The sequence below is a fragment of the Natrix helvetica genome (assembly GCF_964273705.1).
Source record: "Natrix helvetica genome assembly, chromosome: 3".
NCBI classification, from domain to species: domain Eukaryota; kingdom Metazoa; phylum Chordata; class Lepidosauria; order Squamata; family Natricidae; genus Natrix; species Natrix helvetica.
The window spans coordinates 100,887,371-100,913,569 of record NC_138549.1 but is presented as its reverse complement, the minus strand read 5'-3'; the positions used below and the strand labels follow the sequence as shown (position 1 = coordinate 100,913,569).

Sequence of the window (26,199 nt, the reverse complement as noted above, 5' to 3'; positions counted from 1 at the left end):
TCCTGGATCTATTTTTTCCCCTTTTTTGAAGATGGGAACCACATCAGCTCTTTTCCAGTCCTCAATTCCAACAATTTAATTTGTTCAAAAGTGGTGCTGAAAGTGGTGGCATCTGCCAAAGATTGTTTATGTTCCAGATAAAGAAAAGAAAGGACAGTATTCTTCCTCATGATTGACCTTGAAGTCAATCCAGGGCTTTTTGGCAGCCTATCCGTTCCTTATATCTTGTTCGGACTTGGGTCTCAATCAACGTCTCACTTGTTTCATACTTAGCTTTTTGCTCTTTTAACTTTTGAATGGTATCAGTTTAGTTATCTTAGCCAACTCCAGTAGCTTCACCGTCACTTGTTCCATTATAGGAATTTGAAAGTCCTTTCATCTCTGTCCATCAAAAGTCTTGCTTAGGTTGCCTTAGAAAGAAAAAAGACACATGTTTCCTTTCGGTCTGTTTATCCATCAAACCTAAAAGGAAAACCTCTGGTTTCAATTGCACACTCATTTTAAAAATTCTCTGAATTAAAATACATATCTGATCCCAACATTTCCCAACTTTCTTACATATTCACCAAAAATGCACCTTTAAGAGGCAATTTTACTTCCCCAGATTTTTAGATACAACAGAAGACAATAAAATTGATATTTCTCCCTCCCAACAATCCAAGGACATGCTTTCACAGCTTACAGTATGGAAGGAAAGACAAATTATGTTCATTAGGGCAACCTGTTGGGGATCAGAAAAGTCAAGACAGGGATACAATACAATACAATAGTAGAGTTGGAAGGGACCTTGGAGGTCTTCTAGTCCAACCCCCTGCCTAGGCAGGAAACCCTATACCGTTTCAGACAAATAGCTATCCAACATCTTCTTAAAGACTTCCAGTGTTCATGATCATGTGATCATGATCATGTGATCAAATGTGTTATAGCTGTAAGAAGTGAATCAAAATGAAATTGGAAAATAGGCTTATCAGGTAACCATGGAACTGCATATATATGGATGAACTAGATTTCAATTATTGGAATCTGTTTTTAAGAGAAAATGTTTATGTATTTTATTATTCGTTTTTATATTTTGATATATTTCTCTATGTCTTAACAATATTAATTAGGATTAGTTATTATAGTCTCCTGCTAGTTGAAGTGTCTCTTCATGTTAAGTCACAAACATGGCATCACCTAATGAAAGAGCTGGAGGAATTGATCATGATTGACCCAAATGTACACGGTGTATGATAGGGGGTAGAATCTAAAATAAGCTGCATCTTAAATTCTTCCTTCTCTGCCACTGGGATGCACATGGTTGTGCACAAAAGAATGGTGGAAAACTCAAAAGTATTTGTAAGGATTGCTGCAAGTTGTAGGCAAAGGGCCACAGATTGTCAGCTGTGCATTTATAGGAATGATCCAATAAATGAGGCATCCAGCTGCTTAAGTCATGTGGCAGAGAGAAATCTGGTAAGAGAGTTAAATGGGATTTCCATTTAATGGAAATTAATGGTGGGATTCGGACTGGTTTGGGCGAACCAGTAGTTCTGACCATCAGCTGAGAATTAACCTGTTCGCTCTGATGATCAGGTGGGCCCGCCTGCCCACCCCTGCGCTATACTGACCTACATATTTCCTTTGTTTGAAGCCCAGCTAATAGGCATGGCAAAGCGAATTGCCATGCCTCTGCTGTTTTACTCACTGGGGCTGCAGTAGAAGGTAGGTTTTGGAGTTGTTTTCAAATGCACTGCAGGCATGCGGAGCTCATGCATGGTGCGTACATGAACAAAGTGAGTGTGTGTGCACAAAGCACACACTCGGCAAATTGCTTGTTACACCGATTGAATCCCACCACTGGATTTCCAGCAGCGATGGGAGACCCTTCCTGATATTTCTTTCTAATGAAGTATCAGGTAGGTTCAAATGCAGGCAGAAATATAAACAAGAGCTATTGTGGGAAAATATACAGCCTTATATGCTGCATTTACTGTTTGTAAGCAGGCATTTGGCAAGAGATAGTATAGCAGGCCAGATTTAGGCTCTGTTCGAGGAGAGATTTAAGTAAAGCTTTCTTACGTTTCCATATGGATTTTATGATAAATCACTAAAATGCAGATAGGCAAAGAGTGAGGCTTCTCGAAGTTTATGATGCAGTGTTCCCGTCACTGCCTCCAATAGGACTGAAGAGGGCACTCTGATCTTCCATAGTAAGCAGTTGCCGGTACTATATTAGCCTACGTTCACGGTGTTTTCAAAAACATCCAGAAGCCTGACTTGAATAATTAAAGGACAAAATTTGAGCAGCTGGTTCACAAAATAAACTACATTTATATGCAGTTAAGTGAATTCTTTTGTATGCAGCTATTTTGTCTTTACAGAAAAGGAGATTGGTATATTCTAGCAGCCATCAAAATTTGATGGCTAAATCCCAAGCATGTCTTCTTCAAGGAGGGAAATTAGGTTTAGGAAGTAAGATCCTTCTTCTTGAGTTCATTCCTATGCTTTTCTAAGGCCAGTGTTTCAAATGCTGGCTCTCTGGAAAATAATCCTCAGTCAGTGACTGCTGGAGGTGGAACTTGCATAAAGAGAACTTTTACAGAGATCAAGTTCTACACAAGGAATGCAATGCAAAAATAAAATAAAATGTGGCCAACAAGGGGGCGCAGAAGGATGGCTGATGAGCTCCAAAAGCCATGCCTATCAGAGGAATGGCTGACATGAAAACACAATGAAAGGCACTGAATACACTCTTAAGGAATTGATCAAGTCAATTCCCATCTCTCTGTGGGAGACAGGGATGAGTGAAGCCCTAGAGGAGTTTGAGCAAACAGAAAATGAGAGAGGAAAAGAGAAGACCATTAAGAGTCTTTCAGATAACTTTGGCAAAAGCAGAAGCAATAGGGAGAAAGGGTGGAAGAGTATCAGTTGAAGGAATCCAAGGAGAAAGATCTGGCGGAAAAGCACCATGTGCTGTGAAACAGTGACGTGCGGTGACGTTTATGACTGGTGAGGCTGGTGACGTCATCAAACCACGTGGTTACTCCGATCGCACGGGCGCAGCCCAAACGGAGAAGTTTCTTCAGCTCCAGCCTCAATCAGCGCAGCCGCGGTCCCCTTCATCTTGCCTCAGGAAGGAGGGGAATGGGACCACGTGTGCAGGGGAAGGGGATCGCGGCTCTGCTAATCTGAGGCTGTGCGCTGAGGAGCCGCCTGCACACGTGGTCCCATTCCCCTTGCAAGGATCCCGGGCTCGCCCAATGCAAAAAATGCCTACGTACCATGTTTCCCCGAAAATACAACCTGTCCCGCGCTCACTGACCTAGTGTTATCCCGAAAGCGCCAAGTTACAGGAGCCGGGGGTGGGGGGAACGCTCACGTTGCTTGCCGCCTTCGGTGTACCGCTAGGTTGGGGAGTGGCGTTCTGTCCGGCCAGAGGGGAGAGTTGCCGGGCGGCTGCTCTCTTGTGAACTGGCTCCTGAAGAGCCGGGCACAGCAGCAGCCGCCCGGCAAATCCCCTCTCCAGCCGGCAAAAGCGCCATTCACTGACCTCAGCAGCCGCCCAGCAAATCCCCTCTCCAGCCGGGAAAAGCGCCATTCACTGACCTCAACAGCCACCCGGCAAATCCCCTCTCCAGCCGGGCAGAGCCGCGATCCCCTTCCCCTGCACACGTGGTCCCATTCCCCTCCTTCCTGAGGCAAGATGAAGGGGACCGCGGCTGCGCTGATTGAGGCTGGAGCTGAGGAGCCTCCTGCACACGTCCCATTCCCCTTGGAAGGATCCTGGGCTCGCCCGATGTAAAAAATGGCGAGATCGGCACACTTGGGGCTGCTGCTGAGATGTCCAGGGAGGCTAAAGCAAGCCGCGCACCTCTCCCAGCCACTTTCACGGCTTCCTGGAGTAATTTTTTTTATATTTTCATGATGAGAGTGGTGAGGCTCCGCCTCCCCTGCCTCCCCTGACTGCACGTCACTGCTGTGAAATTGCATAGGATGGAGATAGAGGGGGATCAACGAGCCCTGGTGGAGCAGTGGTTAGAATGCAGTATTGCAGACTAACTCTGCCCACAACTTGGAGTTTGATTCTGATGGCGCTCAAGGTTGACTCAGTCTTCCAGCCTTCCAAGGTTGGTAAAAGGAGGGCCCAGTTTGTTGGGGGCAATATGCTGACATTGTAAACCTCTCAGAGAGTGCTGTAAAGCACTGTAAAGTGGTATATGAGTTAACTGCTATTTCTATTGCTATTTACAGGATTATCCAGCCCTGTTTGAGCATGTGACTAAAACACAGGACTAGCCACAAAGAAGTTGGATTGCTAGATTAGCCCCATGTTTGGCTGGAAGAGCCCTTCATGTATTCACACACATTCTAGTGGTCAAACTGAGGATTTATAATGCAATAAAAGAGGCAATTCTCCAGTGTTTTGACATAATCTCTCTAGCCAATAGGCAGAAGTTCTATCTAGGCCATGTGTGAAACATGGGCCATCCTGAAGGAGATAGCTATCTAGTAGAACTTAATGTACTGAGTAAAACTGTGCCTGACCAATTGCACCTAGGTGTGTTAGAATAGTTCCTATACATCAGGAACCAAGTATTTGCTGGTTTGCTCCAAATTTACTAGATTCAACCGATTTGAACTATTGCATGAAAAGCAACCCAGAGGGCTTCTGGATATAGTGACAGAGACCTGGTTAGTCAGACCCATGGAGGGAAAGGATTATATACTCTTTTATATAATAATAAATTATGTAAGTTATATATGAAATTTGAAAGAGAGGCTAAAGCAAATCAAATCCTTCCAAGCATGGGATAAGCTTTTGTAATTACTTCGAAGCTTATCTAGGAAGTTAGAGGTTAAATAGCAAGGACCATTCCAAATAACAGAGGAAGAGTTCTGTAAACTACCAAATAATTCTGAGAACAGAAAAGTAAAATTTTTCCATGTAAATGTGCTAAGAAAATAGAGAGAAGGTATGTAATGGACATTTGTACAGATTACGAGAATTTCTTCTACATACCAAAGTTAATTTTTATGGTTAAAGTGAACCAATTGTCCCTTTGTTTGTTAGTGGGCCAATGCCCTAAAGGAAAAGGATATGTGGCATATGAGTTTTGTGCAGTGGTAGGTTTCAAAAATTTTTGGAAACTCTTCTGTAGGTGTGGCCTGCTTTGTGGGAGTGGCTTGCCGGCCATGTGACTGAGTGGGAGTGGCTTGCCAGCCATGTGACTGAGTGGGAGTGGCTTGCCAGCCATGTGACCAGATGGGAGTGGCTTGCTGGCCATCTGACCGGGTGGGAGTGGCCAAGACAATGTCACTGAATTCTTTGCCCCAATGGATGATCTACAAAAAAGAAGGAAAAAGGAAATTTATTATTTTGTGCACTTACTACTTAAATAAGATTAAAATAAGTACACAAAACAATAAAAGATCTACTTACAGAAGGTAAGTAGCTTATTACTTACTACTTGTATTTCAAAGGGAATACAATACATATTTAATTTTACACATGTTAACAGCTGCTGGAATTGTGTTTGCACAGCAGTGGAAAAAACAAAGATATGAAAATGAATAAATATTAGAATGTCCAGGAATGAATAAATTGACAATTAAAATCAAGAAGGCTTCGAATACTTTTTCACGTAGGATTTGTTTTATCAATTGCTAACTAACAGAAACAGCAATTAGAAATCAAAAAGTATGAAAGAAAACACCAATTATGTAAGGAAAGGTCACTAAAATGTATAAGGAAATATTATTAGTACTTGATCATTATTAATGTGTAGATAACTGTGGGACATTACACACCCACACACATAAACTATGACAGTGCCAGGAAAACACCAAAAAATAACAATTCCCCCCCAAAAGACTGCAGATGAAACCAGTTTTTTCCCCTAACCCTAAGAACAGGAAAGACAAAGCCACTGGAATAAAAACCATCAAGGCATTGTGGGAAATCATAAAGGACAGTGCCAGGAAGCTCACAGAACCAGCAACCACATTAGGTAATCACAATTACTTAAACAACCAGGTATCACACAGAAACACACAAAATCTGGCAAAGCTGCCTTGCACCAACTTGGCCTGCCCATAGAAAAGCAGCCACTTTGAGACACATAAACCATGCACCAACCTGCACAGTTAAAAGCAACATATTGCATCACAAATAAACCATTTGCAAAAAGGAATAACATTTCTTGTAATAAACATATTCTATAAACAATAAATAAAAATTACCTAAAAATAATTTAAAAAAAAGATATTCTACACACAATAAATTAAAATAAAACCATTAAAAATATTCTATATATAATAAATTAAAATAAAACCATTAAAATATTCTATACACCATAAATTAAAATAAAACAATTAAAAATATTGTATACATAATAAATAAAATTTGAGTTTGTGGAGATGTAATTCTGAGGCCGGTCATTGTGGAAGGTCCTGATGAGGAGTTCGTGATGACCACGAGGCAGGAGGCATATAAATTTAATAAATGAAGAAATAAACACATAGACCTTAAACCAGAGATTTTTTTTTGTTGGGAATCATGCCAGAAATTTACAATAAAGACTTGAAATATTTGATTGTAAACCTTTTAACAGCAAGTAGAATTGTATTTACAAAAAAATGGAAAAATGAAATAATACCAAAACAGGAGGAAGTTATTCGAAAGATAATGGAGTGTGCTGAAATGAGTAAATTGACATTTGAAATTAGAGTACAAGAAGATGAGCAATTTTATAAGATATGGGATTTGTTTTATCAGTGGCTGGAAAAAAAACCCTGGAAATGAAAAATGTTTTATTTATGTTTTAATTGAAGGAGATAAGTGATAATACAATTATGTTGTTAAATAGATTAATAACGATACAATGAAAGACTGACATATATATGAATTGAATAATTTAGAATATTTTCTTTTAAAATGAAAGATAAGAATAATAATGAATCTATGTACATTTGGTAGATGATTGGTGATATTATACATAACTCTAAGTAGTGATGTATATTATAAAGATACCTTGTTGTTGATAAATATTTTAATAAGGATGTAATGAAAGGTTGGTATATATATGAAGTGAGTATTTAGAATACTCTGTTTAAAAATGAAGGAATAACATTTTTGCTTGAATGTATGATGTACAAGGACAACAATGAACATAAGCATACCTGAGGGTGATTGGCGGGATTATGCATAATTGAAAGTAGTGATGTATAAACAGTTGGTAAATTCTTTTACAGTGTAAAAATATTCAGAATGAGATAAGTGATTACATAAAGGTATATTGTTATTAAATAGACAATCAAGAATGCAAGGGAATTAGGTTTGCTGAAAAGAAAGAAATATTAACCGTAACTGAATATATGATGTACAATGAAAGTGAGGTACCTAGTTATATTAGATGGAAATTTTGTGATTGTATATGTACTTGAAAATATGGATGCACAAACGCTTGTAACCAAACGACATGCTGTATGTAATGGATGATAATTTTTTATGTTGTCTTTTATGTTTTTTTTTTTTCAAATTAAAAAAAATAAATGCCCTGTGGTCTCGATGGTTTGCTTGCAGATGTTTTATTGCAATTGGTGTGAGATACCTAGCTGGGTCATGAAATGTCTGCAAGCAAACCACCAAGCTCAGGGAACACCAAGGACCCCGCTGTCGTCTCCCTCCCCCCCCACTCCTCTTCCTCCTCTCAATATATCCCACTCTTTCTAGCACTGATGATGTTACCTAGTTAGGTAATGAAATGTCTGTAAGAAAACCACCAAGCTCAGAAAGCAGCAAGGATCCCACTATCCTCCATCTCCTCTTTCTCCCTCTCTTTCTCCTTTCTGTCCTTCTATCTTTCTCCTCCTTCCCCCCCCCACCCCCACTCCCTTCTAGCACTGATGATATTACCTAGTTTGGTAATGAAATGTCTGTAAGAAAACCACCAAGCTCAGAAAGCAGCAAGGGTCCCACTATCCTCCACCTCCTCTCTCTCCTCTCTTTCTCCTTTTTGTCCTATCTTTCTTCTCCCCCCCCCAACCCCACTCCCTTCTAGCACTGAGGATGTTACCTAGTTTGGTAATGAAATGCCTGTAAGAAAACCACCAAGCTCAGAAAGCAGCAAGGGTCCCACTATCCTCCACCTCATCTCTCTCCTCTCTTTCTCCTTTTTGTCCTATTTTTCTTCTCCTCCCCCCCAACCCCACTCCCTTCTAGCACTGAGGATGTTACCTAGTTTGGTAATGAAATGCCTGTAAGAAAACCACCAAGCTCAGAAAGCAGCAAGGGTCCCACTATCCTCCACCTCATCTCTCTCCTCTCTTTCTCCTTTTTGTCCTATTTTTCTTCTCCTCCCCCCCAACCCCACTCCCTTCTAGCACTGAGGATGTTACCTAGTTTGGTAATGAAATGTCTGTAAGAAAACCACCAAGCTCAGAAAGCAGCAAGGATCCCACTATCCTCCACCTCATCTCTCTCCTCTCTTTCTCCTTTTTGTCCTATCTTTCTTCTCCTCCCCCCCAACCCCACTCCCTTCTAGCACTGAGGATGTTACCTAGTTTGGTAATGAAATGCCTGTAAGAAAACCACCAAGCTCAGAAAGCAGCAAGGGTCCCACTATCCTCCACCTCATCTCTCTCCTCTCTTTCTCCTTTTTGTGCTATTTTTCTTCTCCTCCCCCCCAACCCCACTCCCTTCTAGCACTGAGGATGTTACCTAGTTTGGTAATGAAATGCCTGTAAGAAAACCACCAAGCTCAGAAAGCAGCAAGGGTCCCACTATCCTCCACCTCATCTCTCTCCTCTCTTTCTCCTTTTTGTCCTATCTTTCTTCTCCTCCCCCCCCAACCCCACTCCCTTCTAGCACTGAGGATGTTACCTAGTTTGGTAATGAAACGTCTGCAAGAAAACCACCAAGCTCAGAGAGCACCCAGGACCCCTCATTACAACCTCATTACAAACTACCGTCTGTCTCCCTGTGCTCAGAAAAGGAAGCCTGGCTAAGTCCCTTGCTAGCAGGCAGGTTCTAGAACACCTGGCGCCATCAAAGCACCTTCCCAGAGTTGCTTTTCTGAGCATGGGGAGACGGACGGTAGTGTGCGTGATTCGGCCAGCACCTAGGAGGTCCTAGGAGACTGGCTGCTCCGTGTAAGCTCTCGCCGCCATCCCCACCCCTGCGCCCATGCTTTCTGGTGGCCAGGCATCTTAGGCAAGTCCGGGGACCTTGCAAAGGCCTTGCGAGGTCCCTGAACTTGTCAAAGACACCGGCCGCACAAGCTCCCCCCGCCGTCCTCACCCCTGCACCCGTGCTTTCTGGCGGCCATGCAGCCCTGCGCTATAAGCAAGCCCGGGATCCTTGCAAGGCAGCAAAAGGTCACCGGACTTGCTTATAGTGCAGGGCTGCTGCAGGCCGCTGCAAATGGCCTGCCACTGCCCCACGCCCCACGCTTAGTTGCAGCTTATTTATCTCCTTGGAGTCAGCAGGCAGCAATAGAGAGCCAAGCAGGAAAAAAGGTAAGTGGGTTTAGATAGGGTTCTTAGAGGTGAGCAGGGCGATTGGTGAGCCAGCCAATCTGTGAGTGGTGGGTGGGGATAGGATAGTGCAGACGGGCGGGGGAACTAGCAATGGAGCGGCTTCCGAACGGACGGGGGTGAGCGAGCGAGCGAGCGACAGGGCCAGGGCCAGGGCAGGTGTTCTGGAACTTACTTCCGGGTCCACCAGTGGAACCTCTTCTAACCGGTTCGGTAGATTTGATGAACCAGTTCTACTGAACCGGTGCGAATTGGTAGGAACCCACCTCTGGTTTTGTGGCTGGCATGAATCAACCAAAAAGTAAAAAAGGGACAGAAAAAGCTAAGATGTGGTTTTTTAAAAGACAGATATTCTCCACATGTTCAAGTTGTGGCTGACAAAAGTAGGCATACAGCTTTATGCTTTTCTTATTTAGTCAGGGTTTTCAGTTTGAATTAGTTAATGGTTGATATTAACATTTAGAAATTATATTATAATGACTTAAAATTTAAGGCCTTGACTGCATTATGAAATTGAAATAATGTCAATTATTTCTTTGTCATAATGAAGAATAGAAATAAATAGAAATAATTCAATAAAATTATATGAAATAAATTGAAACAAAATCTACCTACTTACCTACCTACCTACCTACCTTTCTGGGGATAAAACTCTGAAATGCAGCAATGGTATATATGATGTTTATTCTATCATATGTAGTCAATAAAGCTCATGATAACTCTACATGACACATCTATCATCATTAACAGACAATTCAAAACCTACCTTTAGTTAGTTTAGCGTGCCTCATCAACCAGTACATAGACATACATTCTTCCATTATCTGCTCCTAATAGTTAGTGACATGAGAACAGGACAAACAATCCTGAGGTAATGATTTGGCCAATGTGAATATTTTTCTTGTTTGAGGAAATTGTTTAAAGAATGCTGAGCCTATACAAAGGTTAAACCCTTGTTTATACATAAGTTGGATATTTCTGCTCAAATGCCACTGAAATGAATGGCAACTACGCAACAGCCTGCACAAGAGTACTTAATGGTTGATTGCCTCCTCAGTGGTTCTTTTGACAATTTGCTATTTGTCACAATTTGGCAGCAGCCTCCCTAAAATCACGGCCCTCCACGACTCTCATTATCTCAAACCAATGTGCGTGTTGTCAGATTGAAACTATAGTCCTTAACATATGAAGATATCAGGTTGGGAAGCAAATGTTGTGACTGCGTGGTATCTTCAAACTATAACCACAGATAAATTCCTAAGTATCTCAAATTACAATTTGGGCAAACCTATTTTTCTATAAATACGAATTTGCTTAGAAATAATATCTTTTTTAAAAAATGGATTCTGACAATTATTGTATGGCAATTCTAATCTATAATTAATCTAATGACTATGAATCTACATTATAAGTACTGATTTAAGATCTTTCACAAAAACAGTAATTTATTTTCATTGTGTAAGCCCTGGCTTTTGAATGTTACAAGTAGTTGTTGGAGACGATAGGTACACCGCTGGAAGATTTGAAGGACCTGGTTAGGGACAGATTGTCAAGGAGAACATATATATTGGTGGTCACTAATTATGCCACTAATCAGGCAACTAATTTTGAACACAATTATTAGAAGCAGTACTGAATAGGAAACCTTTTTCTTTAATTTATGTATTTAAACCTTCTTCAAAACTCTAACATAGAGTTTTGCAAACAATAAACCTTTGCAACAATAAAGTATACATCCACAAAAAGTCATATAAACAGGAGAGATAGGATTAATTTTAAAAATCTTTGACAAATCAAATAAGTTTGGATTTAGTTGAATACAGAGATATCTAGAAAAGCATCATAAACTTTCTGGTTTAACCTGATATGCAAACACTGCAATTACACTTTTGGTTGGAAAGTGAAAAAAGAGCCCCCTTCCTTGTGACTATAAACTATAGACAAAAAGCAAGCCATGTCTAAGAATTAACATAGAATGTGGCTATATTAAATTTGGAACAACTGTACGTAACTGATTTGATATTTGAAAACGTCACTCTTTATCTGCATAATGGAAAATTTCTTTGACCCAGTGATTGGTGAGTGAGACAACAAATGCAGTTCTGTTACTGTGAGGAAATAATTTTGTAATGCATTTCAAATAGTAGGAGGTGCTTGCATGTTTTGTAGGAAAAACCAACCCAAGATTAAATCATTTCTACATACTATAGCCTGGAAATATATCTTCTCGGTTTTCCCTTTTGCCCACTGCCAAATAAAAAATCTTTACATACTAGTGTGGGCTGTCCTGTCATTATGAGAGGGAAATTCATATTAGAGTGATGTATTAGAATGCTAGTGAATGAAGTTTGTCAACTGTCAACAGTTGGTAAATCTAGAAAAAGAAGCTGTAGAGACATTATTTTTACCAAGAGCATAAACTGTACTGAATAAAGCACATTGGCACAGAAGAAGATAAACCAGCTCTGGGGTTTTCCATGCAAAAGCTATTTCCCCCTTTTCCCTACTGGCCACCCACAGTCCCAAAACATCTACCAATCACACATATTCATTTTGTTATGGGAAACTGTCTGCAACGCTGAGGCATCTGCTCAGTGTGTCCTTGAGATGCCAGTAATGGCCCACAGTGTGGATGGGTGCTTGAATACCATTCTCCCTCCCCTACATTCCAACCACCCCTCTAGCCCTGTTGTTGTCAAGCTGCAAAGAAGAAATGTAAGTGAAAGTGCGAATCAATCTTGAGACTATGTTTCTGTAGGAACTTCTGTAGGAAGTTATCAGGGCAATTCCTAAAACAATGAATGTGGAATCATTCCAAAGAAATGAATGGCACATGAATAGCCTACATGGATATATTTTAACCAGATTGTATCTGTCCAGCCTTGTTATCTTCTTTTTAAAATCTGGCCAGATATGTTGATTTATCTACATACTGTGTCCTTTGTAGCAGCAAGAAAAGTAGTGAGATTTGTGCTTGGAAACAAAGGACTCCCTAGAGTGATTTTAATAGTGTTCTTTTTTTTTGTTCTTAGTGAGATTAAAACCCTAGTAGCATCATAATGCCCATAATATTGTCAAAGCCAAGATAAAATAAATTGGAAAAGAGGATTTAGAAGATAGCTAAAACAAATATGGCAGATCCCTTTAATAAGATCTTATTAAATACAAAGATTCTGGTTCAGGTATCTTGATGATGCTAGGGAGCTATGCCCAGAATTCAAGATATAAAATTAAGCATTGCAATGATTGACAAATGAACTGCATTCACAAATTAAATCTAAACAGTCAAAAATTGATCTATTTAAGCTTTACAGAATAAGCCTGATATAGCCATGATGCTAAATTGTGTTTAATCACACTCTTAATGATATTTTCCCATTTGCTCATCCATATCATTTATTTATTTCTGTAATCATATCTAATTTAATAAAAAATGCAATAGAGGAATATGTAGAATGTGGAATTAATTCAAATGAAAAGTATCTCTTTCCGAAGAAAAATAACACCCAGCTGCAGTTCTAAACTGTAGTACAAAATCAAATAATTTAAAGATAAATGAAGTGGCTGTTTTGATAAAAGAAAGCTGTCAAAGTCATAGGCTTTCAAATATTTGAGAAATTTCAGAAAATAACCCTACAAAGTCAAAGACGAGGGAAATGGGGTCAAATCCAACTGACGTTATTAAAATAATATTCTTCAAAAAACTTTTTTCCAAACTTATGGAACAATATGTTTGGAAAGAGAACAATAATGGACCAGCCAATATAATGTTTTTAAGAGTCCGCTACATCATTTTAAACTTTAATAACATTGACAGGCAATACTCTAACATTATCTGAAGTATCCATTAAGCATGAACAAAAATCTTTTCTAGAATTTGCCTCACCTGAAGATCATAAGTCACAAGGTCATTAATCGTTGATCCATTAATATTAATTCATATAAGGTATTACAACTCTTTATTCAAAGGTTTTTGCAAGTAATGTGCTTCTTAATAGTGTTCTTTAACTGTGTGTTTAAACATGATTTAGAAAACTACAAGCATGTTAGAACTTGCACATACTTGCCAGAGTGAACTCAAATGAAATGGTAACTAAAGAAAAGAGAGAGAAAATAAGATTCATCTCATATTAATATAAAACTAACTACTTTAAAAAGTTCCCTTTGGCTGTAGTATCTATTTTAATAAATAAAGATGAGGAGTTTTGAATGGTGCTAATGCATTGGCACCAAATTATAAAATCAAAAGATCAGTGTTTTTCACTTTTAGAAAATCCAAACTCCACTTGCAATAATTCACTCAGTTAAAAAAAACCATAACATCTTCTAAATATACCTTGCAGCATTTAATGCTGGACATTCTGTAGAATTATGACTACAAGAGACAGCAAGCTCTTGGAGAGATATCAAAGGACTTGCATAAACACTTTCTTTAAAAACTTCATACATACACTTGTCTCACTTTATTAATATCCTAAGATTTATAATCTGGACATTCTGTCCTATAAATAAACAAGAGGACAACACTGTAAGAATTCATTTTAAAGAACTCCTATTTTTTTTCTTAGAGGCTTTTGTTTTTGTCAGTATTAGTGTCTACTGTAAGCCACCTATCACTCCCAGCGTGAGTACATTTCATAAGGATAGGAATGGGAAAAAATTTCCAATAATTTACCAATACTTAGAAGTACTTTTTCAAGTTCTATTGAATTCTATCACTCAGTATCCACCCAACATTCACTGTTTATTTTTCTGCTATTGATTTCTATTGTGTTGTTGAACTCATACCACAAAATCCTCAATATTCATTATCAATACATATAGTACTTTTAATCCATCACATAATCAGCACAGGGCAGATCATGATACAATGCCAATCAGCCTTCGCTAGTGCCTCTAATATACTTGCCCTTGTATTTATCTAAATTTTAATTCCTCCTTTTGTAATCCATATAATTTACTGGAGGCATCAAACCACCAGCAACTATGGCACTCACTATAAACATTTTCAACACCCACACAAGAAATGACTAAATGTTGGAAATTAATTTAAGCAGTTTTAAAAAAATTAATTGCCCAGCCTCGACAAGCCACAATTTTCAGAAAGAGTCCCCAACTTCTGGATGTAGGTTTGACCCCGTGTAGCTATAAAAAACTGAGATGGTGTCAAAATGGCAGTATGTATATCTTGATGTCATTGGGCAAAGGATACAATTCAGTACTGGTGTTGTGATGCCTGGCTCAACACATAAATCATGACTGCACATTGCCTATCCCTACAGATATGTTAAGGAGCCCTTCTTTCTTGACTCTCCAGACCCCTTGAAAAGGTAGGACTCTGCCAGTGAAGTTCTGAACACAATAACTGTAGAAAAAGATAGGTAAATTGAATACAGCTAATCCTGACTTGCTCTTATGTGGGTAACTGTTTCAGTTTATCTATATGAATGACAAGTGATAAACCCAGAATTGTGTGGCAAGATGGGTGGCGAATAAATTTAATTAAAAATAGATAAACATGCAAGAGAACTTGTAGTACAAACAGCATGGCTAATTGAATGCCAATGTATTTCTTATAGAATGCTTGAAGCAGGAAAAGCAGACAATTCTCAGGAAATTAAATATTTTAAATCTCTCCCATAGAGGTATATGTGTGTGTCTGTGTGTGGCAGAGTTTGCATTATGACATCACAAGTTTTATCATTTTGAGAAACCTGATTGCTGTGACTTACAAAACTTTCTATTCTATAGTTTCATCCACCAATCACAGGTCATTGTTGCACATGCTGATGCAAATATCAGCTCATCAACAATTTCTAAACTATCTTCAATCTCTTCAGACACCAAGAATAATGATATACTTGTGCTGGAGTTTGAATTCAGTAAATTAGGGGACGCACTCCAGAACATACACAGAATGCTGAAAACATACTGAGTCATTGAGAAAAAAAAAGCAAGTTTCCCATTGAAAAAGTACAATGTTCATAATATAGTTGTCATAGATGTTAAGTATCATCTTCAGCTACCCATTAATGAATGCTAATATACATTTATTATTATTTGAAGTAAAAAATAATTTATTAAGAACATAGAAAACCATTGCATTCATCCAAATTGTGTTTTGAATTGAGGTGAAAAAGTTGAGATTGATGTCAGGTTTTTTTAGTGGCAGAAAAATTTGGTTCCACATGCCAGTGGGTCTAATGGCTGAGGCCTTCCAAGCATGGTGGAACAGAGGGGCTGCTAATGGGCAGGGAAGGAGAAGGCTAGGCTTCTTGGGTGTGAGTGATGGTGAGTCAAGAGGCCCACATATTGCTGGGCCTATCTAGTTGAGACTTTCTAGCCATCAGCATTGTCATGTAACAGTGGGCCTTGCCAGCTGAGGCCTTTTGAGCATGGTGAGACAGAAAGAAAGTCAGTAGTGAGGGAGAAGTCCAGGAGTCTCATGAGTGGTGATGGGGAAACAGGAGGCCTGCCCTGCATGCCAGCGCCTAGCCAGCTGAGGCCTTCTGGCTATGGGTGGGCCAAGAAGAAAGACAAGCTTCTCAAGAGTGGGAGAGTGGGAAGAAGCTCGCACTCTGGCCCATGGCAGGTTTCCACATGCCAGTGGGAGCTGGGCCTCCCAAGGCCTCCTCCACCTCCTGAGGCACCCTTGCATGGTAGCTTATGACTACAACATTGAGAACTGAAATTGTCATCATTGAGTGAGTCAGCCATGTGAGTGTCTCACTTAACAACCACAGTGACCTATGACAAAAATTCTGGGCTCAGTTGTGATCAGAAATTGAGGACTACCTGTATTTAATTCAAATACAATGAATGAAACTGTTCCTCAATAACCCAACCCTTGTAAATTGGCCAGGAATAACCTCACGGGTAGAATTACTATACAATACTGTTAGATTGGGTAATAGAAAGACACACACAGGCTCAACGGTAACAACAGCTCTTTATTAAGTACAACTAGTGAGAACAATCCAGCGAAGGTTGAGTCTGATAGCAGCACTTTTATAGGGAGCTGTCAGACCCTTCGACCAATAGGATTAAACCTCTGTTCCCGCTGGAAAAGAAGACCTTGGTGGAAACCACTGTAGTTAGAACAAGTATCTAACACCCCTCCCCTCTTAGATGGAACAATCCTACTTGTTATATAGTCACGCAGGTAGGCGGGATTTTGGATAGCTTGGCCTGACCTGCACAGTTCAGTAGGAGGGGTTTCCTTGGACAGGTCGGACAGACCTGTTTGCTCTGCAGCTCCGCTTGGTGGAAGCTCCTGGAACCTTTCCCAGGCCGCGGCTGGAGCTTCTAGAGCCGGTTCGCTCAGAGCTTGCTGCAGGCCTGCAACATAACCAGATAACTTTCCCGGTACCCTCGGGCTTGAGCTGGCCATGGAAGGAGTGAGTGTTTGTTCCGTTTGGGTAGGGCTTTGGCTAACTCGTGCAGGAGTTACCTCTGGTTGTCTAAGAGTGGAGTTGGAGAGGTGGCCACGGAGTTGGTCAATATGCCAATTCCTACCGTCCTCGAGCTCTAGGAGGTAAGAGCGAGGGCTGGTGATGCCTATCACTGTGGCAGGAATCCACAGAGTTCCCCCGGCGTAATTGTGGGTATATACCGAATCCCCTATACTAAATGTCCGAATCTTGCTTGTGGAGTCTGGAGGTGATGAGGCAGAATAATTGGAGTGTAGCCGGTCTAAGTGGGACCTTAGCTGGCGACCTATGAGAAGCTTGGAGGGGCTTCTCCCTGTAGTGGCACTGGGTGTGATGTGCTGAATTAGCAAATAGTGGTCAACCCGTGTTTGCCAATCTCCCGGGCCCATCCTAGAGAGGGCCTCTTTTGCAGATCTCACCATTCTCTCTGCCTGACCATTGGAGGCCGGATGGAATGGCGCAACCAGGGTATGCCTGATTCCCTGAGCTGCTAGGAAGGTCTCAAATTACATGGCCATGAATTGGGGCCCGTTGTCAGAGACCAAGATGTTTGGCAGGCCGTGCATGGAGAAAAGTCTCCGTAGCACCTTGATGACCCCTTCTGCCGTAGTGGAGGTCAACAGGACTACCTCTAACCATTTTGAGTAAGCATCCATCACTATGAGAAATGTCTGGCCATGAACTGGGCCAGCGACGTCAATGTGCACCCTAGACCATGGTGCTTGAGGTTACTCCCACTCCTTAGCGGGTGCCTCTGGGGGAGCTGGTCTGGACTCCTGGTACGGTGTGCAGGTAGCCACCCATTCTTTGATCTGCCTGTCCATGTTAGACCACCACACGTAACTCTTAGCCAAAAACTTCATCCTGGCAATTCCAAGGTGCCCTACGCGTAAAGCCTCTAATACTGCAATGTGCAGTTTGGGTGGAACAACGACCCGGTCCCCCCACAGTAAACAGCCATTTACAACTGATAACTCATCGCGTTTGGCAAAATTCATTTTGAAATCAGCCCCAACAGGCCCCATGGGCCACCCCCTCCACACCCAGTTCAAAATTTGTTTGATGATAGAGTCCTTTGCAGAGTGACCGGCAACGTCACTGTATGAGACAGGCCCAGTCTCAAGGCAGTCAGTGAGGAGGACTGGTGACTTGGGGGTAGGTTCAGCGAGAAGTTCAGGCAGTGGACAGCAGCTTAGAGTGTCAGTGTGCCCCAAAGTGGAGCCTGGTCGGTGGATGAGACGGTAGGAGTAGGCAGCTAGGAAGATGGTCCATCTTGTCATGCAAGGTGACAATGACAGTGGGGTAGGTCGGTCCCCAGCCAGTAAGCCCAACGACAGCGTGTGGTCTGTAACCAGTTCGAAGTCACGGCCATATAGATACTCATGGAACCTCTTTACTCTGGCCACTGCAGCCAAAGCCTCACGGTCCAGCTGGCTGTAGTTCCGTTCTGTGGCAGACAAGGTCCTGGAGTAAAATGCAATAGGGGCTTCGGTTCCATTGGGCATGCGGTGGCTGAGGATGGCGCCAACGCCGAATGGGGAAGCCTCGCAGGTCAGCACCAACAGCATGGTCTGGCTGTATCGTACTAGAAAGGAGTCTGCCGACAGGAGTCGTTTTGCCATGGCAAATGCAACAGCCTCGGCTCTGCTCCAGGACCACTTCACGTTCTTAGCCAGGAAACAGTGTAATGGCTCAGCAATGGTGGCTTTCTGTTTAAGAAAGACGCTGTAGAAATTAAGAAGCCCAAGGAATGCCTGCAGCTTGGTTTGATTGTGAGGTGTGGGGGCGTCCTGAATTGCTTTAATTTTTTGTGTAGTTGGGTGAATCCCAGAGCCGTCGATTAGGTACCCTAGGAATTCAACACTTGGCACATTAATTTGGCATTTGTCTTTTTTGTACACATTTGGAAAGTTGCGGCTCATTTGCAGACAATACCAAGATGTTGTCGAAATAGGGGATGACTCCTGGAATTCCCTGCAAAAGCCGTTCCATGATGCTTTGGAACAGTCCAGGGGCGATACTAACGCCGAATTGCAGGCGGTGACATTTGAATGCACCCCTGTGTGTCACAATGGTTTGTGCCTCCGCCCTAGCGCCATCTACAGGCAATTGTTGTTATGCATGCGCCACATCCAATTTTGTGAAAAAATTTCCGGGGCCTAATGAATGAAGGAGTGCTGTACAATGAGTACAGGGTAGGTGCTTTGTTGTAGCGCTTTATTTATCGTGCAGTAGTAGTCAACACAGATTTGACAGGTGTCACTACAGGGGTCTCTCAGCGTGCGTGATCGACCGGCTCTAGGATTCCCTGGCCTACAAGCTTGTCAATTTCCCTATCAATTTTGGGGCGGAGAGCAAAAGGTACTCTCCTGGGTTTTAGCCTTATTGGAGCTATGTTGGGTCCAAACTAAAGGAAATTGGAGTCCCCACATACTTACCCAGACTGGTGCTGGAGACATCTTCAAACTCCTTAAAGATGGCTTCGCTGCCATCGTCTTTCAAGGCATTGATACTGGTCACTTTTAGGCCCAGGGCTTGGAACCAATCTAGCCCTAGGAGGCTCTGCAGGTTGCCACTGACCACTGTCACTGGGAGTTTCCCGCTGAACTGCTTGAACTTCAACTGGAAGGTGCCTTGGCACACGATGGGGACCTGGTTCCCCTGGTAATCTTGTAGGCGGATGTCAGGGGTGCGAAGATGCTGCTTCTTTAGGCTAGGGATGGCCAGTGATGACCCGGTGTCGATCTCCATCTCACATGGAGAGTCCTCGATGAGGACTGTGACCTTCAGCTTTTTTGGCCGCCTGGTGCAGACTTGGCCAATTGATGTATGGTAGGTGACTCTATTGTTGCCCTCTGAACACCATAGTGGCTTGTGCCAGGCCCCTTGGTTGGGCCTCTGTTGGCAGTTTGGTGCGCCTCTAGGCTGCCAGGTAGTGGCAGGGAATTCACTCCGGCACACCTTGGCGATGTGCCCCTTTCGCTCGCAGCACTGGAAGGTTGCGTTGCGGAAATGGCGCAAGGCAGCGCAAGGCAGGAGACGCGGTTTGAATTTGCGCACCGGCTGGGTGCAGCTACTGCGCATGCGGCAGCTGTCATCTTCCTCGCCTTCTGAGCTCTTGGGCTCTGCAGCTTTGTGATGTATGCGTATACTCTTTCGCGCATCTTGTGGAGCGCTTTGGTGCTGCAGAGTCTCAGTAGATTTGACGGCTGATTCGGATGCCCTGGCTTTGTCCAAGGCAATCTGAAGAGTGAGGTTAGATTTAGCAAGTAACCTCCTATGTAGGTTAATGTCCCACACGCCGCAAATTATGCAGTCCAGAATCAGCTCGTCCAGGTCTCGGAATTCGCAGTACGTGGGGGCCTTGTGAAGCACCACAACATACTCATTAATCGACTCACCCTCTTTCTGGTTCCTGATGTTAAACTCATGCTGGCGAATGTGCTTGGATGGCTTGGGGGCATAGTGGGTCCTCAGCGTCTGCTGAAGCAGAGACCAGGCGACTGATTGCAGCGGTGTAGGCTTATAGAGGTCTTTTGCCGTCTCGAACACTTCCCGACCACAGTATCCAAGGAACATGTTCTTCTTGCAGCCTTCAGAAAGGCCCATGAGGTCGTTTGCCTCGAGGAAGCAGTCAAATTGTAGCATGTACGAGTCCCAGTGCTCGGTGACTGGGTCATACGGAGTCGGTGGAGCATGCATGGCCATTTTGTGTTCAGAGGGCATTTTGAGTTTGCCGCTCAAAAATGGCTGCTCGAAGCCACAATGAGCTCCGGGCTAGATGTACTCGCTGGATTGCTACACTCTTTTTGGTTTGCCTAGTTGCCTTCCAATCCCACCCTCGTCCACCAGTGTTAGATTGGGTAATGGATAGGCACACAGAGGCTCAGCGGTAACAACAGCTCTTTATTAAGTACAACAAGTGAGAACAATCCAGCGAAGGTTGAGTCTGACAGCAGCCCTTTTATAGGGAGCTGTCAGACCCTTCGACCAATAGGATTAAACCTCTGTTCCTGCCGGAACAGATGACTTTGGAGTAAACCATTGTAGTTAGAACAAGTATCTAACAAATACTATTTAACTTTTATTTGTTTATCTGATATAGTTTCAGATCATACCATTATCAGGGTAATGGAGATTAATTAAGATTACCATGTAAATCAAAATTCTACTTCGGGTCAAGCTTGGGAGTGTTAGGTTGACTTTTAACAGTTCAGTATCAAAATGTTTAATGTATGTTTATCTCGGAATGGTTTTATTTATAATAAACTAGAATTTTTGTTGTTTTTCTGTTGTTGTTCTTCACGTTTTCAGTTCATTTTTAATCACCTAGATGATACTTACTAAATACAAAAAAGGAAGAAATTGATGTTATTAAAGTCTAATCTTTGCATCAAAATTAATTTGCATTTTATGTTTCTCATAAGTGTATTTTGCAACATACCTAACCATCAGGAGGTAGGGAAAGAGGAAATAGCACAGTCACTTGTATTATTCTTAGATCAGCCCATAATGCTTGTGGGTTAAACATTTCAGTGTAGAATGAATGGAAATGGAATGTCCATTATGGATATTATTGCAAAATTGTCTGTGAGGCTTTAATGTCAAGAAAGGTAGCAAGCTAATCCATATGGGATTGATGTATTCTACTGATTGGAGCTATCTGATTGAAATCGTACATGTTGTCTGTATTTTAAGACTTTTAAATGCTATTAAAATACTTTATGCACCTGCCTGATTGCAGATTTATAGAAGACAATTTCTTGAAAAAAATTCATTTACATAAATAGCCTATATATATTACTAAAACACTTGCGTATGTTAGTAACTTCAGCTGAGTAAAATGGTGTGTCATAGAGCAACAATTATTGAACCAAGGTACCTCAAATGGACTAGCTTAGAGAATGCTGGGACCTATTATTTTTGAGATAACGACATTTGGGAAACTAATGGCCGAGGAAGAAACAGGACCTTAACTTATACTTGAAATCTATCCACAGTCAACACAGAGTCAAATGGTTATGATGGCTCACACCTACTAATTTGTGGACAGCACATTCTCTGTTTATTCCACTTGCTGGATAATTTTGAAAAGAGGCTCCAAGTACGGGCCAGTAGTCCAATTTGAGGTTGATAAGGCTATATATTCACATAATTGCTAATCCTATCCGTTCCATAGTTCAACTAATGCACTAGCCGAAGGCCGATTAAACTAATAGTGCCATAAAACTGCTCCAGTGTTTAAAAATGTTTTTCAAAATTGTTAAGAAAAATTAATGTGTTTTAATTTATTGTTCACATCATGAATTCTTCAAACGATTTACAGTGTCTCAAAGGTGCTTTTCCCCCCATGATTTACAATGCAATCACAAACAAAATAAGGTACAGGAAAAGGAAGACAAAGTAAGAAAAACAACATAACAAAAGACAGATCTCATAAGAGGGCTGCTCCCTAAACTCAAAGAAGAACATTAATTTAAAAGTGCTGTAATTGCCTTACTTTGGTCATTTTCTTTATATTATGTATTGAATTACCTCATCAGAAAAAGGATTTATTTTCTACTTTTTAAATATGTTTTCCACGGGGGCCAGTATTCATAAATGTATAATAAAACATGATTTAGTGCTTAAAGGAAATATATTTGCTAATAGGTTGGATAGAAAATTGTATCTCTAATTTGTCTATTTGATCTTAGTCAAACGTTTATCACTTAATCAGCATTCTGCCCTGCACACAATGTCCCACTGTGTCTAAGATATATGCTAATCTTCATCTTTCTTCTATAAACTTCTAGTTTATTTCTATGCCCTTTTGGTCTTTGCAAATAATAGTTGTCTAGTTATTAGAGTTTGGCCCACAATTTTGTCTACAGTTTGATATAGTGATTAAGGCTAAAAATAAAGGAGATTATCAATTCTAGTCCCACGTTATATACAAAGCCAACTGGGTGACATTGGGCCAGCCACTATCTCTCAGCCCTGGCAATGGCAAATCACTTCCAAAACTTTGTCCAGAAAATTGCAGGAACTTGTCCAGGCAGCCGCCAGGAGTCAACACTAGGTTTAAAGGTACTGAACAAACCAACCCAATTATAGCCTTGCAATTTTCATGTACTCTCCCTCCTCTGTATATGCATAGAATTAAAGCCAAAAAAGAATAAATTCTGCACCATTCATGGATTTCTACGGTTTTTCGAACCATTGTGAGGAAATATTAGAAATTGTGTCCAGGGGTAGATATGGCTTTTACTTCCCTGATGCCTGTCTAGCTGACTGCCTAATCTTGGAAGTTAACCAGGCTTGGCTCTCAGTTTGGATGTTCTGGGAATTCCAGGGTGGTTGACAGGAATAAAAACATTCTGGAAGAAGACATATGAAAATCACTTTTGTTGCTTTGCCAAGGAATTGCATAGATCACTGCATGAAGTCTCTTATTAACTCTTTATTGCAGAATTTATAATAATAATAATATTTTTTATTTGATTAGCCGCAACCCTCTCCCGAAGGACTCGGGGCAGCGTACAATCAAAACAAATAAAAATACACATAAGACAAACATATATACAAAAAGAACAGAGACATATACATATGTGCATGGAGGAGAGTTGACTTATAAGTGAAAGACAATTAAAAACACAATTTAAAATCCCCTTAAATAAAATTACTAAATTAAAAAACCCATCAGGAGCGATACGAAGTTATGGTTGAGCCAGGCCAGCTATTTGGAAAAGGTGGGTCTTGAGCTTGACACGGAAGGAGCGGAGGTCAGTAGTGGTCCTAATATCCGGGGGGAGGTCATTCCACAGGGCTGGGCCCGCCACAGAGAAGGCTCTGCTCCTAGGTGCCGCCCCATGGCACTGTCTGGTGGACGGCACCTGGAGAAGTCCCTCTCTGTGCGAGCGGATGGGTCGTAGGGATGTATGGGGCAGAATACGATCCCGCAGGTAACTAGGTCCTGAGCCATGGAGCGCTTTAAAGATCGTAATCAAGACCTTGAAACACACTCGATAGACCACAGGAAGCCAGTGCAGCTCGCGCAGGAGAGGTGTCACATGGGAGTACTTGGTACTCCCCATAATCACCCGCGCGGCCGCATTCTGGACCAACTGCAGTCTCCGAGTGCATTTCAAGGGAAGCCCCATGTAGAGAGCGTTACAGTAGTCCAGGCGAGACGTCACCAGCGCATGGGTGACTGTGCGTAGGGCGTCCCGGTCCAATAGGGGGCGCAATTGGCGCACCAGGCGAACCTGGTGGAACGCCCCCCTGGCCACGGCTGTCACATGTTCATCCATGGACAGCCTGGCATCTAGGAGGACGCCCAAATTGCGCGCCCGATCCACGGGGGCGAGTTGAATGCCCCCAATGGCCAGAGATGGAATTATCTGGTTGAACCAGATTTAGCACCCACTTATTTAGCACCCACTAATTTAGCACCCACTTATCTCTCAGTAGCCATATTGATTAAAGTTGAATATTCTAACCAACATTTGGATAGTACTCAGCTGGCAATGCTTCTCCATGTAGCATTTCTGATGAGTTCCAGGAGTTCAATTAGTGAAGAGCTACCCTTCTTCCTATAATACGGAGAAATGTTCAGATCTGTCTGTTGTGTACCGGTGAGCCTGGCCAGCAGAGGGCAGCCGAGAATAGGGCTCCTCTGATTGGCCCAGGCGCACCGGCCAGCCGGCGGGAGAAATACTTTATTCCTATTGGTTCGTCGTCTGACAGCTCCTGGTATAAATAGCTGTCAGACGACTAGTTTGGTTGTTCCTGTCAGTGCTTGTTGCAATAAACACAGTTGCCTTAAACCCGTCTCAGTCTCCTCATTCGAGACTTAACACTGGCGACGAGGACGGGCGACGTGGAACCCTACGCAGTGCCGCAAATGGCTTCAAATGCTGCCTTTTCGCCGTTCCGGCCAGAGGCTGAGGCTTGGGAAGCGTTCCTCGAGAGGTTCGACTGCTTCCTCGTAGCACACGATCTCGTCAGCCTCACCCAGGAACGAAAGCGCGGAATCTTCCTGAACTACTGCGGGAGGGAGATGTTCGCCACTGCGAGGGCTCTCGCTGCTCCCGATCCTGCCAATTCGCTGCCCTGGGACGAACTCCTGGCTCGCCTCAAGCAACACTACGAGCCCGCCCCGTCTCGTTTTGCCCGGCGGCAATATTTCCGCCGGTGCATTCAAAAGGAGGGCCAAACCATTGCCCAGTACGTGGCCGCTCTCCGCGCTGAGGCAAGTCTCTGTGAATTTAGTGACTTGGAAGACGCGCTGCTTGAACAATTTATCTATGGGCTGCGAGACATAAAACTCCATCGCCGCATCCTAGCTCGCCCTGAGTTGACTCTAAAGATTGCGGTAGATGATGCCAGGGCTTATGAAATGGCTGATCAATCCACACCGGATTTCAGCCACCTCAGTCAGCACCCGCATGCCGCGTACTTGCCGCCATCTCCCTACGCGGCACCTTCTTCTGCCTACGCTCCATCTACCGCTTCTACCTTTCATGCTGAGGTAGACCAAACTGCCGATCGCCTTCAAACCCTCTCCACCCGGGATGGACGTCAGTGCCTCAGTTGTGGCGGCCGCCACCAACGCTCCCAGTGCAGGTTCCGGCAAGCCCTTTGCCACCAATGCGGCAGAAAAGGCCACCTCGCTGCAGTTTGCCGCTCCGGCCAACAGAACCGCCGCAGCCCTCTGCCGCAACCTTCTCCGGCCCGTCAGCCACCTTCTATGTCTTCCCGACGTCAGCACTCCCTCTCCGTGGGGGACCCAGCTGAAGCCTACCCTGAATGGCTTGTAGACTCGGCCTCCTCAACTTTGGAGGGCCGAGGTAAGCTGCACCTCCTAATCTCCATTGAGGGGGTGCCCTGCCCTATGGAAGTGGACACAGGGTCGGCCCGATCCGTTATGTCATGGGCCACCCTTAACTCCTTACTGCCTTGGGTTAAACTCCACCATCTACAACCCCCTGATTGCCGCTTACGCGACTATCAGGGAAATGTCATAGACCTATTGGGCTGCCGACCCTTTAACGTCTCTTTGGGTTCTCGCAAAGCTAAGCTTCCCTTGCTAATTGTAAAAAACCCCCTCGCTTCCCTTCTAGGACTGGACTGGTTTACGGCCCTCGGCCTTTCTATTGCTGGGGTTAACTCACTTTCACCCCTCCCTCCTGTTACCCCGCCCTCTATCTCCTCCCTCCTTTCCGACTTCTCCGATGTTTTCTCCCCCTCTTTAGGCTGCTATACCGGCTCT

At 42.7% G+C, this 26,199-nt stretch overlaps 1 long non-coding RNA gene across 1 annotated transcript; it reads right to left on the bottom strand.

The window, feature by feature from the left end:
• Nucleotides 1-220: 220 nt before the first annotated feature.
• On the bottom strand, nucleotides 221-10,327 carry LOC309389844. Its single transcript, XR_014175018.1, has 3 exons — nucleotides 10,283-10,327; nucleotides 5,003-5,325; nucleotides 221-410 (listed from the first exon to the last, which is right to left on the bottom strand). It is a non-coding gene; the product is annotated as an uncharacterized lncRNA (long non-coding RNA).
• Between the last annotated feature and the right edge of the window lie 15,872 nt (nucleotides 10,328-26,199).